Source organism: Marmota monax, unplaced genomic scaffold (assembly GCF_021218885.2).
Source record: "Marmota monax isolate L192 unplaced genomic scaffold, Marmota_monax_Labrador192_F-V1.1 WCK01_AAM20220418_F8-fsc00010, whole genome shotgun sequence".
NCBI classification, from domain to species: domain Eukaryota; kingdom Metazoa; phylum Chordata; class Mammalia; order Rodentia; family Sciuridae; genus Marmota; species Marmota monax.
The window spans coordinates 6833917-6848131 of NW_026692321.1; the positions used below are offsets into that span (position 1 = coordinate 6833917).

At 48.3% G+C, this 14215-nt stretch overlaps 1 long non-coding RNA gene across 1 annotated transcript; it reads left to right on the plus strand.

The window, feature by feature from the left end:
- The first annotated feature begins 6493 nt into the window (after positions 1 to 6493).
- On the plus strand, positions 6494 to 8924 carry LOC131424072 (uncharacterized). The gene is made up of 3 exons (XR_009226546.1): positions 6494 to 6627; positions 8061 to 8178; positions 8279 to 8924. It is a non-coding gene; the product is annotated as an uncharacterized LOC131424072 (long non-coding RNA).
- Positions 8925 to 14215: the final 5291 nt, after the last annotated feature.

Genomic DNA, 14215 nt, shown 5'->3' on the forward strand with positions numbered 1-14215 from the left:
CCGACCTTGAACACCATTTGAAGATGAGGTAACAGCAGGCGGGAGAAGCAGGACTTGGTCCCAGACCTGCACTGCGAAGCCTCTCAAATGTGGAGGAGGAGGACAGGAGCCATGGATTTCACTCTGTGTCCCCGGTGCCTGTTTCCACATGGTGGCTGGGCAGTCGCAGTCTGTGCTGGTAAAGGGGCACAAATGGGACATGTACAGTGGAACAAAACCCAAGCCCACTTGCTGTGCGTGAGACTGAACAGCCAGGTGTGTGTCCAGCTCCTTTCCAACCGCTTTGCTGGGAAAGGTGGTCAAGGGATGGAGCTGTGGCTACGTCATGTTGGGAACAGGGTGGGCTTCTGGGTCACCAGCTCCAAGCGCTGTATGTGAGCACCGGCTTCTCCCGGATGTGAAAACAGCCCTGTTGTGCAGACAAGCCTGGGCCACTGGGGACTGGAGTCTCTTGTTCTGAGGGGATGGCTTTGTGCAGGGAGGATGAATATCCTGCTGGTGTTTGGGCGCCCTCGCCTCCTGCTTATAGCAGTGCTTTCCCTCACTTGGGCTGGGCTGAGCTTCATTTCAGAGAGGCATAAACAAGTCTGAAATCCCCAGGGGATCTGGCACAGGGAAATGAAGTCATTTTACATTTGTGGCAGCGTGATTCAAATTGGAATCGCACAAGTCAGAAGACAGGATGCTGGCGTGCTTTGTTTAGCTCTTCTGTGCTGTAGGAGCTGAGCCTTCTTCAGCTTCCTGGAGGGAGGAAGCGGCTATGTATGGAATACCCATTTGCATGATATAGTCTTCAGGCCCTTTTCCCTACATAAAACACCCAGCCTAGATGGCACATCCAGCTCTATAGAAGGTAAAACAAGGAGCCATTGAGTCCTCAAGGGGGGACTGACCCCCACCTTGCCTTGCTATTTGGGGGGATACTGCTGAAATGACTTCCCCAGGGAAACCCACACACTCCCCTTCATGCAGCCTGGGGAAGAGGGGGCACAGGAAGCACCTATGATGGTGTCTTTGGGCTTTGGACCTAAGCCCCAAACAGGGCATGCCACTCTCGGCAGTCCCCTCTCCTCCCCGGGGGTGTCAGGGGGTGCTTTCTCAGGTAGCTTGCGAGTTTCCCTTGCTGTGCCTGCTGCTGCCAGAGCAGGGATCAGGGTTCCCTCTGCAGACACCTGTACTTTCCCTTCTCTCTCCTTGCCACCTCTCTGCCCTCGCTGTGCCTCACCAGGAGCCACTTCATCCCGGGGCTTACGCTACCTTCTGCTCCCATATGGAATAGGCACAGCCTCCCAAGGGGTCAGTATCCCAACCACTTGATAGAGAAGGATCTGAAACGCAGAGACAGAACTGTCTGGGGGTCGCACAGCAGGTGATGGAGGACTCATCTCTTGGCTCACAAATACCTGTGTCTTCCTCCCACCAAATCTCCATCTGCACTTTGAAGCTTTCTGTTCTTTATTCTGTACCAGAGGTGAGTCCCCCTTTCTTAGTGAGCTCAGGCTGCTGTAACAAAACACCTGACTGGTTAGCTTCGTTCCCCCAGTTCTGGGGGCTGGAGGCCGAGGGTCAAGGTGCCGGTGGATTAGAGTCTTGAGAAGGGCTGTCTTTCTGGCTTGTAGACAACTCCCTTCTCACTGAGTCCTCACAGGAGCTCTTATTTGTGTGTGTGTGGGACGAGTTAGAGACGATCCCTCTCTCTTGCTTCCTCTTCTTAACCAGATTAATTCCAAATACCTTCATATCAGAGTCAGGACTTCAATATCTGAGCTTTGGGGGTACACATTCAGATCATGACACCAACCATTTTGATATTTTCATCATCTTCTGGAAGCCAAATAACACACTTGGCAGTTTTTGTAGGGCTGCATTTGCTCTCTTCTGGCATTGGGGACAAGGACTGAGCTTTCAACAGGACTACCCAGGCATGATGGAGTGGGGTGATGTGAGATCTCTCTATGCTATGCAGGAGAGCACACAATTTAAACCTTATAAACTGCTTATTTCTGGAATTTTCCATTGGATATTTTCAGACCTTGGTTGACTGTAGTAAAACTTATGGTGGTTACTATCTTTGGGCATATGTGAAAATGATTCCCAAATGCGATGGCATAAAGTGCTGGGCCTTCGGGAGGTCATGAGGACTCCAGATCCTGAGTGGGACTAATGTCTCTATAAAAGAGGCTTCAAGAGGCCTCCTCTTCTTCTCTTTTGCTCTTCCACCCTCTGAGGATACAGTGTTCACCTTCTGCCACATGAGGACACGGCAGCAAGGTGCCATTGTGAAAAAGAGACCCCCTTGCTAGACAACGAGCTGCTGGTGTCATGATCTTGGACTTGCTGGCCTCCAGAACTGTGAGAGTTACATTTCTATCATTTACAAATTACTCAGTCTGTGGGCATTTTTATTACAGCAGCAAGAATGGACTAAGACATGGGAGTCCCTGGATGATGTAACATGTCCTCTGTGATTTCGCTTAGTGGTGGCTTCAAAATCATGGTGGCCACTAACCTTGGGATTCTCCCCTGTCAGCCCATGGTACTGTTTCTAGAAATGCTTTGTCATTTTCTTCCTACTGTCCATTTCAAAACTATCTCCATCTTTTCTTTCAAAATGCTGAGTAGGTCTTTGTGCAAGTGGGAGTTGCAATCTCCCAAGGATAAACCAGGAAAAGAGAGGTGAGTTTGTAGTTGACCTGTGCTTGTCCAGGTATGATATTCTGAGGTTGAAATCTGCCGCACAGGGAATTTGGATGAACTAACTTCTCCAAGTACCTGCTTGTCCTCACAGCAGAGGGTGAGCAAAAGGAGTCACCCTCTCCTTTCATTCCTGAACTTTAGTCTTGCATTTGTGTATAAACAGACTGATTTTGAAGAGCAGAGGGCAAGGAAGGCTTACAGAAAGTGGCTATTTGAAAGGAAGAAGCCTTGATTCATCCAGCCATATGAGTTGCCCCAAATGGCACTCTGCTCCTAGAGTCCAGAGGCTGTTTTAGATGTGCACCAAGTTGGTGGCTGGCTGTGCCCAAGGCTGCCTGCAGAGTGTTCCCCTGAAAAGGACATCTGTGGGAAGGCTGGGCAACAATGCCCCTGCAAGGCCTTTTGGGATATGAATCGTCACTGGCTACAAAAAATTAATTCCTTTACCCTTTGAATATTCTAGACGATTGGTTTGGAAGAAAAAAAAATGTTGAAATCTTCCTTGCCCTTCAATTTTACATATAATGAATGCAATTCCATTCAACTTAGGCAAGATTCATTAAAAACCTACGTGGGGCTGGGCCTATGTGAGATGTTGTGGACCCAAGGATGATAAGATGCTATTTCAGCTCTTGAGGAGCTCACAGTCAGGAGGAAGACAGTCAAGTGAACATGACAATGAGGAGAGACTGGGCAGAGATGGGACTTCTGTAGGAGCAGGTGGTTTGGGTGGCAGGGAAGGATGCACTGGTTCTGGGAAAACCAGGAGAAGCTTCAAGGGACAGCAATGACCACTGAGGCTTGAAGGATGCAGATGCAGCCTGTGGGATTCCAGACTACAGTAGTCTCCCTTATCCACAGAGCATGCATCTTAAGTGCCCAAGGGGCGGGGTGTCTGAAACCATGGCATCTGCTGGGGCTCTTGCAACCTCCTACTGTGTTTTTCTTGTGTGTTCTGCAGCGTGGCCACCTAGTACCAGAGTCAATCTGTCCTTCCATGTCTCCTGCACTGGTGCCTCCTTTACATCCGCCTCATATTCTGAGCCACCATTAGGTAAAATAATTGTGATATTTGAGCACAAGCCCTGTAATTTTGTGACAATGAATCTGAAAACAAAGAAAGATGCCAAGTGACTCGTGGGCAGGTAGCATATACCAAGGGATACACTGGGCAGAGGGATGCTTTACTGCAAGAGTGGTCTGCCTCATGCTTTGAAAACAGCCCTTGCTGCTCTGCCATCAAGGCTTATTTCAAAATCCACTTGGTTTTTCCTGTTCTCCCTCTCCCAAATTAACCAGTGAATCATGATTACCCTAGGGGGAACACCTGGAATGTAGCTTTTTGAATAGCTTCTTCAAAAACCCTCTGTTCTCCACGATAGGCAGAAGCACAGCCTCTGGGACAGGAGTCCCCTGTGCTTTCCCTTGCTAGCAAAGCAATAAAATTTCTTTTTCCTTTTTTTCAAGACTATGTTCTGGTTATTGGACTGGCACTGGGACAAGGACTGAGCTTTCAGGAACAGGACTTCCGAGGCATGATGGAGTGGGGTGATGTGAGATCTCTCTATGCTATGCAGAAGAGCACACCATTTAAACCCTATAAATTGCTTATTTCTGGAATTTTCCATTGAATATTTTCAGGCCTTGGTTGACTGTAGTAATTAACACCATGGAAAGTGACACTGCCAAAAAGGTAAGCCGCAGGCAAAGAGCACACGCTCTCGGCAAAGCTGCAGAATCCTGGGAGCTGCTTCACGATGGAGCGCAGTGCAGGGTCTGTCGGGGAAGAGGCTGAGAGGAGCCCAGGTGAGGGTCACCGTCAGGAGCTGGGCAAGCCTCGCGCAGAACCTGCACAACAGGCTACTGTCATGAATGCCACAGGATGCTTTAGAGCAGAGATACAGTCAGGATTTCATTTTAGAAAGACAAGTGTGGATGCTGAGCCTGCTTGTAGCAGGGAGCCAGGGGCTCACATGGGACCCTATTCCAGTTATTCAGGGGAGAAATGATGAGCCTCCATGAAGAGTGCTGGTGTGGCCGAGAGAGGGCTTGAGAAGCCAGAGGGCAGACCACAAGTTGTCAGCTGGGCAGGTAGGACTGCTACAGAGCGCATCTCACATGACACAACAGCGGGGCAGAATTTGCTGGGACCACAGGGACTCCGAAAGCTTGGCTGCCAGGCCTGGGTCATTGCTGGTCTCCATGGACCAGAGTCTGGCCCATTCATTTCATATCTGAATCTCCCCCACTGGCTTCCCTGCAGACCCCCAGAGCCCCCTGCATTGGAGCCCGTGTGGTTCTTTCCCTCTGACTTCAGACGGGTCATTCATTTTGGATTTCCTCCACAGTGAACCTTCACATCCTGCACAAAATGCCCTGGCCCTGGGACTCAGCCCTCCACCATTTTTGTTGAGAATTTTGATGAAAATTCAAGGTTTGGGCTTATGACACAATATTTTTTCCTGGTCTGTTCGTTCTTGGAACCGCTGGGACAAGAATATTGGAACAGGAGGTTCCACCCTCCTCAGTCACAGGGACATTTCTAGCATGGACTTAAATCACCTTGGCTCCCATCTCCAGCTCACATTCCGGGCTCCCACACACCTGAGGAAAAGTCTTCTCAAGGGCACCCCAAAGAGTACCCACAGCCATAAAGCTCCTGCGCATTCAAATTGCTTTTTAAAAACAAAGGCTGCGAACAGCACAGCTATAGGCGCCTGTGAATCATCAACCCAGACGTCTTGCCTCGAGGCTCTCCTGACACCCCTCCATCCCGGATGCTGATGCTCTTCCTTCACCAATTATGGAGGCTGCCAACATCCTTCTGGGGAAAGGATTATCTGATTCCACAGGCAGTTAAGAATCACACGTAAATGTCATTTAGATGAGTGATTTCTCCACGGATCAAAAGGCACACTCAAGTTACTCACTACGATAGCCAAACCCTTTAGTTCCATAAAATCACAGCAAACCCACAAGACTCTCCGACTGAATTAGCACCAGTGTGGTGTGGGAGTCATTCAGACATTCCTTCCAGGTTAGTAGACTGTGCAATTCAGCTCTCTCATGGATGTGCGGGTTATATAACCTCCGCCAGCCACGGGGGAAGCTAGAATCCAAGCCTTCTCGAAATTTTCCATTGAGTGCTCAAAGCCAGTGGGAGACAGCGAAGGAATAACTCCCCGCTCTCCGGCCCCCTCCAGTAATATCAGAGCGCGAGGCAGCATTTCAGATTGGCTAAGAGGCACAGTGCTCTTCTTGGAGCAGAATCCTGATGCTTGGTTCGAATCCTGATGCTTTTAGGAGCCGCGTGGCCTGGATGGTTTCCTTCATCTCTGTTGGGTTTAAATTTTGTCAGCTTTGATAGCTTTGACTTCCTTTTGGGGTAACTCTGAGGCTTGAAGTAATGCATGCTAAGTCGCCGCAGTTCCTGTACACAGGGCTCAGTAAATGCAAGCTATTGTGTAAAAACAAAATTGTAAGTTCCCTGTCTTAATTTAAATCAGGTAATGTTGCCTTTTATAATATACCTGACTGTTTTAATACCCGAGAGTGCTTTCCTTATAATTTCCAGTAGAATCATTGCTCCCAAAGAAAGGTGCCATGTTTATGTTTGACTTTTCATGAACCCCAGTACCCGGAGGTGAGTCGCAGGACTGACCCAATGCTATGGAGAGGGCAGTCCTTGTAATTAACAAGCTTCCTTGAAGAGCTCTTGCCATTTCTTTTCTGGATAAGGGAGTTGAAAAGCCAGTTCTCATTGACAGAATTTCCATGGGTGAATTTCCTAATTGTCTAACTGAGTGGGTGGAGTCTAGGAAAACAGTGACAATCAGTCCTCCGGCTTATCCTCAGATCTACTTCCTGCAGGCTCAGTCACTGTGGTTCAGTATTAAATAGAAAATTCCAGAAACAAACAATCCACAAGTTGTAAGTAACTTTTATTACATTATATTATTATAGTCATTTTACGATTATTATTGCTAATCTCTGTGCTTAATTTGTAAATTAAACCTCAACATATGTATATACAAAGAGGAAAAAAATAGAGTACATATAGGATTTGGCACCGGGTGTGGTTTCAGGCATCCACTGGGGTCTTAGAATGCATCCGTATGTATAAGGCGGACTACTGTTTGTCCACATTTGTTCACGGCTTGGTTTCTTCTCAAGAGCTTCACAGTTGACCTTACATCACTAATTGCCATCGGCATTCTGAGGAACAGCAAGCCAGTGTTCATGTCTGGAGATGAAGAAGGTGCAGGGGATTGTGGGGAAGTCTGGCCTCAAAGTCGGTTCTAGGCCCGGCTCTCACCCTGCTCTGGTTCTTTGCACACGCCTTTTCTCTTTAGATGGTTTCTACTCACACACAAGGAAGGGATGGGAAGTGAGTTGCAGGACCTCTGGCTCCAAAATTCTAAATCTGTAAGCTCCCAAATTCCAACCACCTGCACAGCACTCTAGGCTCTCTCTAATTGGAAGGAAGTTTACTCCTTCTCCTATGGAGAACATGAAATGGAAGTCATGTTTTGTGGCATTTGCCTCTAAAATTAGGCTTTCTATTTTGTTGACTTTTATAAAATGCATACCTCTTTTGTTTAGGCATTATTGTAAAAATTGTTTTTTTTAATATAATGTCATACATTTTTCTGTTAATATCGTACTATAATCTGATAAGGTGGCTTTGTAGATAAGAAACTGAAACTAAGAGGAGTCTTATAATAACATTCATCTACAGCCACGCAGTTCTCTTGGTTAAGTTAGGGCTCGGACTCAGGCTCCTTGACTCTAAAGCTCACACCCTTGAATAATTCCCTGTAAATCTGATTAAGTAGGGTATGACTGTACTGCACATGTCTTCTCTGAGCCTGTGATAGGGCTGCTTATCTTTGCTAGCTTTTACTGTTAAGAAGCCGCTCCATCATTGTGCAACCGGGAAGCGCACATGCTCTCTGTAGGCCTGTCTGATGTGCCTCTGATCTCGTTCCCCGTCACCCTCATGCATTCCTGATGGCTTATTAGAAACTCAGACCCTCGCTTGCTCATGCTTTTTCATAACAGTGGCTGCATCTCGTGCATGTGGATTCTTGGACCCTGGCACATGATAGGTTCGTGGTAAGTGCTCAATATTGGAATGCATGAAATCATGAATCTCTGCACCACTTAAATGCAATCACAATTCCAAATACAAATTTAATTTGGACTCAAGGAACAATGCCATTTCTATGAAGAAGGCTAAAAATAAACAATGAAAGTACATTTATCTGAACCAGGAATAAAAAAAAATGCTGACTGCCGGGGCATTGCCAGTGTTGCCATTTCCAGATCCATTTGGCTTTTTTTTTTTTTTTTTTTTAAACCAGTGACTATGTAGCTACAGCCCTGGAGCAGTGAATATGGATGACAGGAAAGACAAAGAGCTGAGACCAGTGGAGTTCAAAACATTCTCTCTGGAAATGCTCGAGCTCCTTTGCTTCGAAGGTTTGGAGAAATTTGCCAAAACTACACTGATTGCTGATTCAGAGAAACTGGTCTTAGGAAAGCTCACATTTTTGTTTCCTGATTTTTTTTTTTTTTACAGGGTGGTATTAAGCATCAAAGATAAACAGGCTAGAAACATATGGATTGAATTTTCCATGAAATGCATGAGTTTTGATATAAAGGGGACACGTCCTTCAAAAAGATAATTTGGCCTCTACAAAACCAGCATATTTAAGAACTCCTTCCATAGACTTTGGCAAAAGCAAGACCCACTGGACTCCTCCAGCCCCAGCAGCTTCCCCTTCAGTCCGTACCCCTGGCAGCCGGGCCAAATGAAATAGAGAACTCAGCATCCTCCGAGGGGGCTGTCTGCCAGCCTCAACCCTGGAGATATGGTCAAGGGCTTCCAGCTGGTCCTTGGAGCCAAGAGTACAATTTAAAAATGCTGCAGTCGCTTAGCATGTCTGCTCCGGGTTACTTGGAGAGACAGTCGTGTGGGAGCTGCCAGGCTGAGAACAGGATCCATGCCGTCAACTATTTGCAAAAGCTCAGCTTCCTTCTGCTGGGGCCAGCCTCTTCCCACCCCAGACAGTCTGCTCGAGGACAAAAAAACAAGGACAATCGTCAAGTTAAGAGTGCTCCCTAAGAAAGTATGGCAGGTGGCAAGAAAGATTCTTGGCCACTGAGTTCCAGCCAAAACATTCGGCGTTCTTCCTCCTGGGGGAGGCACTGGGAGCCCGTGGTGAGTCATCAGAGGGTGGGGGGGGGTGTGGCAGCGGAGTCCAGCTGCTGCTGAGCAGCTCGCCTGCTGCTGATGAAAATTAGTCAATTCTTGGAAAGAGGAAAGAGCTCGGCTTGCCCTGCTGCCCACTTCCAGATCCTCCTGTGGGCCTTGGGTTGGGGAATCAGTAATCTAGTGGAATGCAGTTTATTCTGCTCAGGGCACGCAGGGTGGTTTCCTTTCTACTTAGCCCTGATACTAGGCCCAGGGAGGAGGTATGTATGAGTCAGACTCTGACCCCAGGAGACTTACAGGTTCCTGCAAAATTCCCCTGGCTGTGCTATGGAACATTAGTCCTTGGAGATGAACCATTAAAACTGCCTCATCTGCAAATTTTAGGAGATGTTGAATCCCCTTTCATTCTTCATGGAGATGCACAGTATAGGGTCATCCTATCAAAGTAGCTCACACTTAAAGACCAACAACCCCACCCCTCCTCCTTTTCTCCTAAAACTATTTCCCAGAGCAACTTGGAAAATAATAGCTTAGTACAAAGATCCAAAATTACCTTTTTGTGAGATAAATATCATATTTACAGGTAACCACAAGGTGTGGACCTGGCAGAGGAGGAAGGTGGGGAGTCAGAAGGACCCTCCTGGAGATATGATGCTCTCAGGAGGTTTGACCCAAGAAGGAAAGTGTTCTAGACAGAAAATATGGGGATGAAGGGAAGAAGATTCCAGGGAAAGAGGACGACTTGCATGGGAATGCATAGCCTGCGGGGAGAAAGCCCTTCCCCGTGGGGCCTGAAGGGAGGAACGGGGGCGGAGTGGGGAGGTGAGTGGGAAGAACAGCAGCCAGGGCTGGAAAGGGCAGGAACCAGGTGCTCAGATTTCCCCAGGCCACCTCAGTGACCTGAGCTGCAGGTGTGTGTAAAAACCTGGGAAGAGGGCTCTCTCTGTCCAAGTGCCCGATGTCTAGCACAATGTACCTTCTCTACACATCGCATTCATTGAAACTCACAAAATCCAGTTTTCTGCAAAACAACAGCCTCCGAAGACTGGGAAGCATGGCTCCTAATGTTTGGGAACGATCACTCCAAAAGTACATTTTGGTTCTGGGCCTGGGGAAGCACGTCTCATGAGGAACAAGCAGAAGGTAACTCAGTAGCCTGACTTAGGCCCGGGGACCTGTGAGGTGGAGTGAAGTTGAGAATCCCAAGGGTGAACTAGAGATTGTCCAGAAAAGAATGAGACCAGGGTGGTGATCCTGCTTTAAGGAAAAATTCAGCGCTGTGTGCTGACCAGGCACGAGGTCCTCCAGAAAGGGGTGAGCTGGGGTCAGAAAGACTGGCTTCTTGTTCCTGCTTGAGGACAGCAGGTGTGGGCAACGGCTCTCTTGTAGAGTTGGCTGGAGACCAAAAGAGCATATTTGTTCCGACACACTGCAAGTTCTCCGTGTTAGCAAGAGCTCAACATGAGGCTGAACATTAAAATCAGTCACATTGAAATCTGTAGATTCAAGAGAAGGGACTGTTGGAGAGCGGGACACCATCCTGCCTTCTTCAACACATCCCCCAGGGACCCTGACATCAACGCAGAGGAATCATTTTCGCTTCCATTTTGCATGAATGAACCAAGCCTGGGAAACACTTCCCCAGGTTCTTGCACCTCCTCAGGGACAGAGGCAGGGTGTGGTAGCAGGTCAGTGTGGTTGCAAAGTCCCTGCTCTTTTTGTCCTTTGCCTTCATCCTGAAACAAAGTTTATTAAGTGCTCTGGAGTGGTTTGAGTAAAATCGATCTGCCCTCCAAAGTCAAGAGCATGCAGTAATGGAACAGGGATGAGATGGAAAATGCAGAGGCTAAGTGTTTCCTAATGGGGCTTCTCGGCAAGGAAGTGTGACATCGCGCAGAGGCTGCTCCAGATGGGGTGGCCTTGGAGCCCAGTCATTTGGGACACGCAGCAATGGATACGGTAGTGACCAGGTGAGCTGGAGCCCATGCACATGTGGCTCTTACCATTTTTAGGCCACTTCCACCAATATCAGGTGGGTCTGGCTCTGCTTCACGTGATCAATAACCCTACCCACCCCACTCCAGAATCCTCCACTTGGAGGACTAGCCACATGGGGGAAATCTTAGAGGCTGATTCAGACTCTAACTGGACAATTTCATGAGAGCAGAGTTTGCTGCCTTCTCTGAGCAAATGCACAGGTGCCACCCATGTGGGAGGTGCAATAGAGAGCTCAGACTGCATAACAAAATGCCACCAACTGGCTGCTTTAAACAGGAGAGATTTATATTTACAAAAAGATAAATTTGTTTTCACATTCAGTGCCTAGAAGTCCCAGGTCAGGGTGCCAGTGGGTCTGGCTTCTCCCAAGGCCTCCCTTCTTGGTCTGCAGAGGGCCACCTTCTGTCTGTGTCCTCCCAGGGCCATTTCTCTGCACACACACACACCAGGCATCTCTCTTGTTTAAAGGATATCAGTTATATGAGATTGGAGTCCCCGGTTGACCTCATTCAGCCCTAATTACTTCTTTAAGGCTTTCTCTCTAAATGTAGTCACCTTGGGGGTGAAGGTTCCGATATATAAGTTTTGGGAGGCCACAGTTCAGTGAACAACAAGAAGAAGGGATTATAATGGGGAATTTTCATTGCAAATGTATTTAAATGCAAAAAAAGGAGTCCAGTTTGCAATGAGATGTCATTTAGAAATGTGTGGTACAGTGGTTCTCAACTCTGTCTAGACATGGAGTCACCGAGGACTGATGGCTGGGTCCCAACCCAGAACAGAAAAAACCTCACACACTAGTGTATTGGGGTTCTTCAGAGAACAGAGCCAATAGAGTATGTGTACATGCATGCATGTGTGTGTGTGTGTGTGTAAATTGAGAGAGAGAGAGAGAAAGAGAGAAAGACAGAGAGAGAGAGAGAGAGAGAGAGAGAGAGAGAGAGAGAGAGAGAGAGAGATTCTGAGGCTTCAAGGAACCTACTCATGAGATTGTAAGTTTGGAAAGTCCCGAATCTGTTGGCAACCAGCAGCCAGGAGACCCAGCAGAGTTGATGCTACATCTTGAGTTAGACCACCTGAAGGCAGAATTCCACCCTTCTGGGGAGAAGTCAGACTGTTTTATCTTGAGGCTTTCAACTGATTGGACAAGTCTCACTCACATTATGGAGGTGAATCTACTATACTCAGATTGAAAAATCTCATCTAAAACATACCTTTATGAAAACATTCAGAGGGATGTGGATGTTTGAACAAACACCAGGGCACCATGGCCTGGCCAAGTTAATATATAAAATTAACATCACAAATGCTGATCTTCAATAGTGCCCCTGCTGATTCCAACGGAGAGTCAGGGTTGAGTACTGCTGATACAGAACCAGAACTTTCAGAGGCAAGAAATCTGATCAAACCTGACATACGGGCTCTCCACCCTGCCTGAGTCTCCCTCAGTTCCTTAGTTTCTTCTCTTCTGCCTACCTATGGTGCTCCTTGGCTACACATTCTAATTTTCTGAGAGCATTAAAAATTCTGATGCTCAGGATCACTGCCAGGGATATTTGTTTAACTTGGTAGGGAGTAATCAAAAAAATCACAAATGCAAAATGCAGCCTGGATGTCAAGGGCTTGGAAACGTCTCCAGGAGATTCTAATGGGACTGCCAAGTTGAGAACAGCCATTCAGTAGCTCCACGTATTTACTGAAACTTCAACTTTACTTGGGTTGCTGAGAAACTTACCTTTGCAGCTCCACCTTGTTTGTAGATCTTGCCTGACATGGGAGTACAGGACTGTGGATGGGCTTGGATATTTATTTCTGCCACAAACTCTGATTGACCAGTGTCCCTGAGGTGCCACTGTGAGCATCCAGCCGATCCCTCAGGGAGAACAGGATGGAGACAGTGGCACTGCTCAAGGAGTGACAGTGATTGGAGCAAGTGGAGGTCAGTGTCTCCAGCACACACCGTGCTGCTTGCTGGGCCGGGGGGGGGGGGGCGGAATCTGTGTGACCAGGGACTTCTCAAGGTGGGAAAGGGAATGGGGAGAGGTATCCTGGGCTAGGCCAGAGCTGCTCAACCGGCCCAGCCAGGCGTGGGGTGGGCCACTCCGGAAGTGGCAGGCGGTCTGGTGCTGGTGAGTCACTGGACTGCTGGACAGTGGGTGAGATTAGATGGTAAGGAGCTCTGAGGGCCAGAGTGAGGGGTGGGGACTTCTCCTGCACCTCCTAAGGTCACCACGACAGAGAGCATTTACTGATGTTTTGACAAACAATATCTGAGAGCAAGCAAAGGGCAGCACTGGGAGGAGGAAGGACAGACTCAAAAGAAAGTTCTAGAAACAATCAAGGTAAACAATTCTGAGGACCTGGATCAGGGAATTGCTTATGGAGATGGACGGGCTAATGGGAGGCTGGAGACAGGGGAGCCAGTCGAGGGGCAGGGCCAGAGTCTGCTCCAAGGGCTCCCACGTGTGTGCACATACATGTGCACACGTGCACACACTGCAGATGGGATGTGCCAGGCCTCACGCCGGGCACTGTGACAGACACGGTCACTGGCCTCTCTGTCCTGTCCTGGGGTGTGATGGAAACATGAAAGGGAGAAAGCAGCCTCCTGGACTCCAGGCTGCAGGGAAAGTGTCCAAGGAAGGACCATCTGAGTCGAGGCCTGAAAAGTGAGTTGGAGTCCGGGGAGAAGGGCAGCTGGGGGCAGGAGGCTGGGCAGCCAGCAGAGGGACTGGCAGCAGGAAGTCAGGAGGGAGGGCCTGTGGGCCAGTGTGTCGTCTCCGTGGAATGGGCTCCTCCTGATGGCACATGGGTGTGCGGGGACCGTGGTGGGCATCCCCACCTGGAGAGGGAAGCGGGGGCAGATCCAGTGACGCCAAGACGCTGAGCAATGCAGTGTGCACACACCACCCGGCAAGCCGTCTGCTCAGCATCAAAGAAAGGGGCAAGGAACTGTGGACAGATTGAATGACAGAGGGACAATGCTCCTCTTTATAAAATGAATCCGAAAATGCGGGACACTTTGATCTTGCAAAACTGTGAACAGTGAGGCTCTAGATTCTCAATAGACGTCACCTTAAGGAAAAATTCAAACTCTTTGAAATGACGGTTCCCTCTCCATTCTCCCTTGGCATCTCCATCGTCTATCTGGGGAACACCTGCTTGCCCTCTGTGTCTCATTCATGGGCCGACTTCCCTGAGAAACTATCTCAACTTCCTCATAAGACAAAGTCAGGTGACCCCTTCCCAAAACCAAAATGGCACCCCTATTTGATCATGTGTCAGGCAGTATTCAGAGCCTCA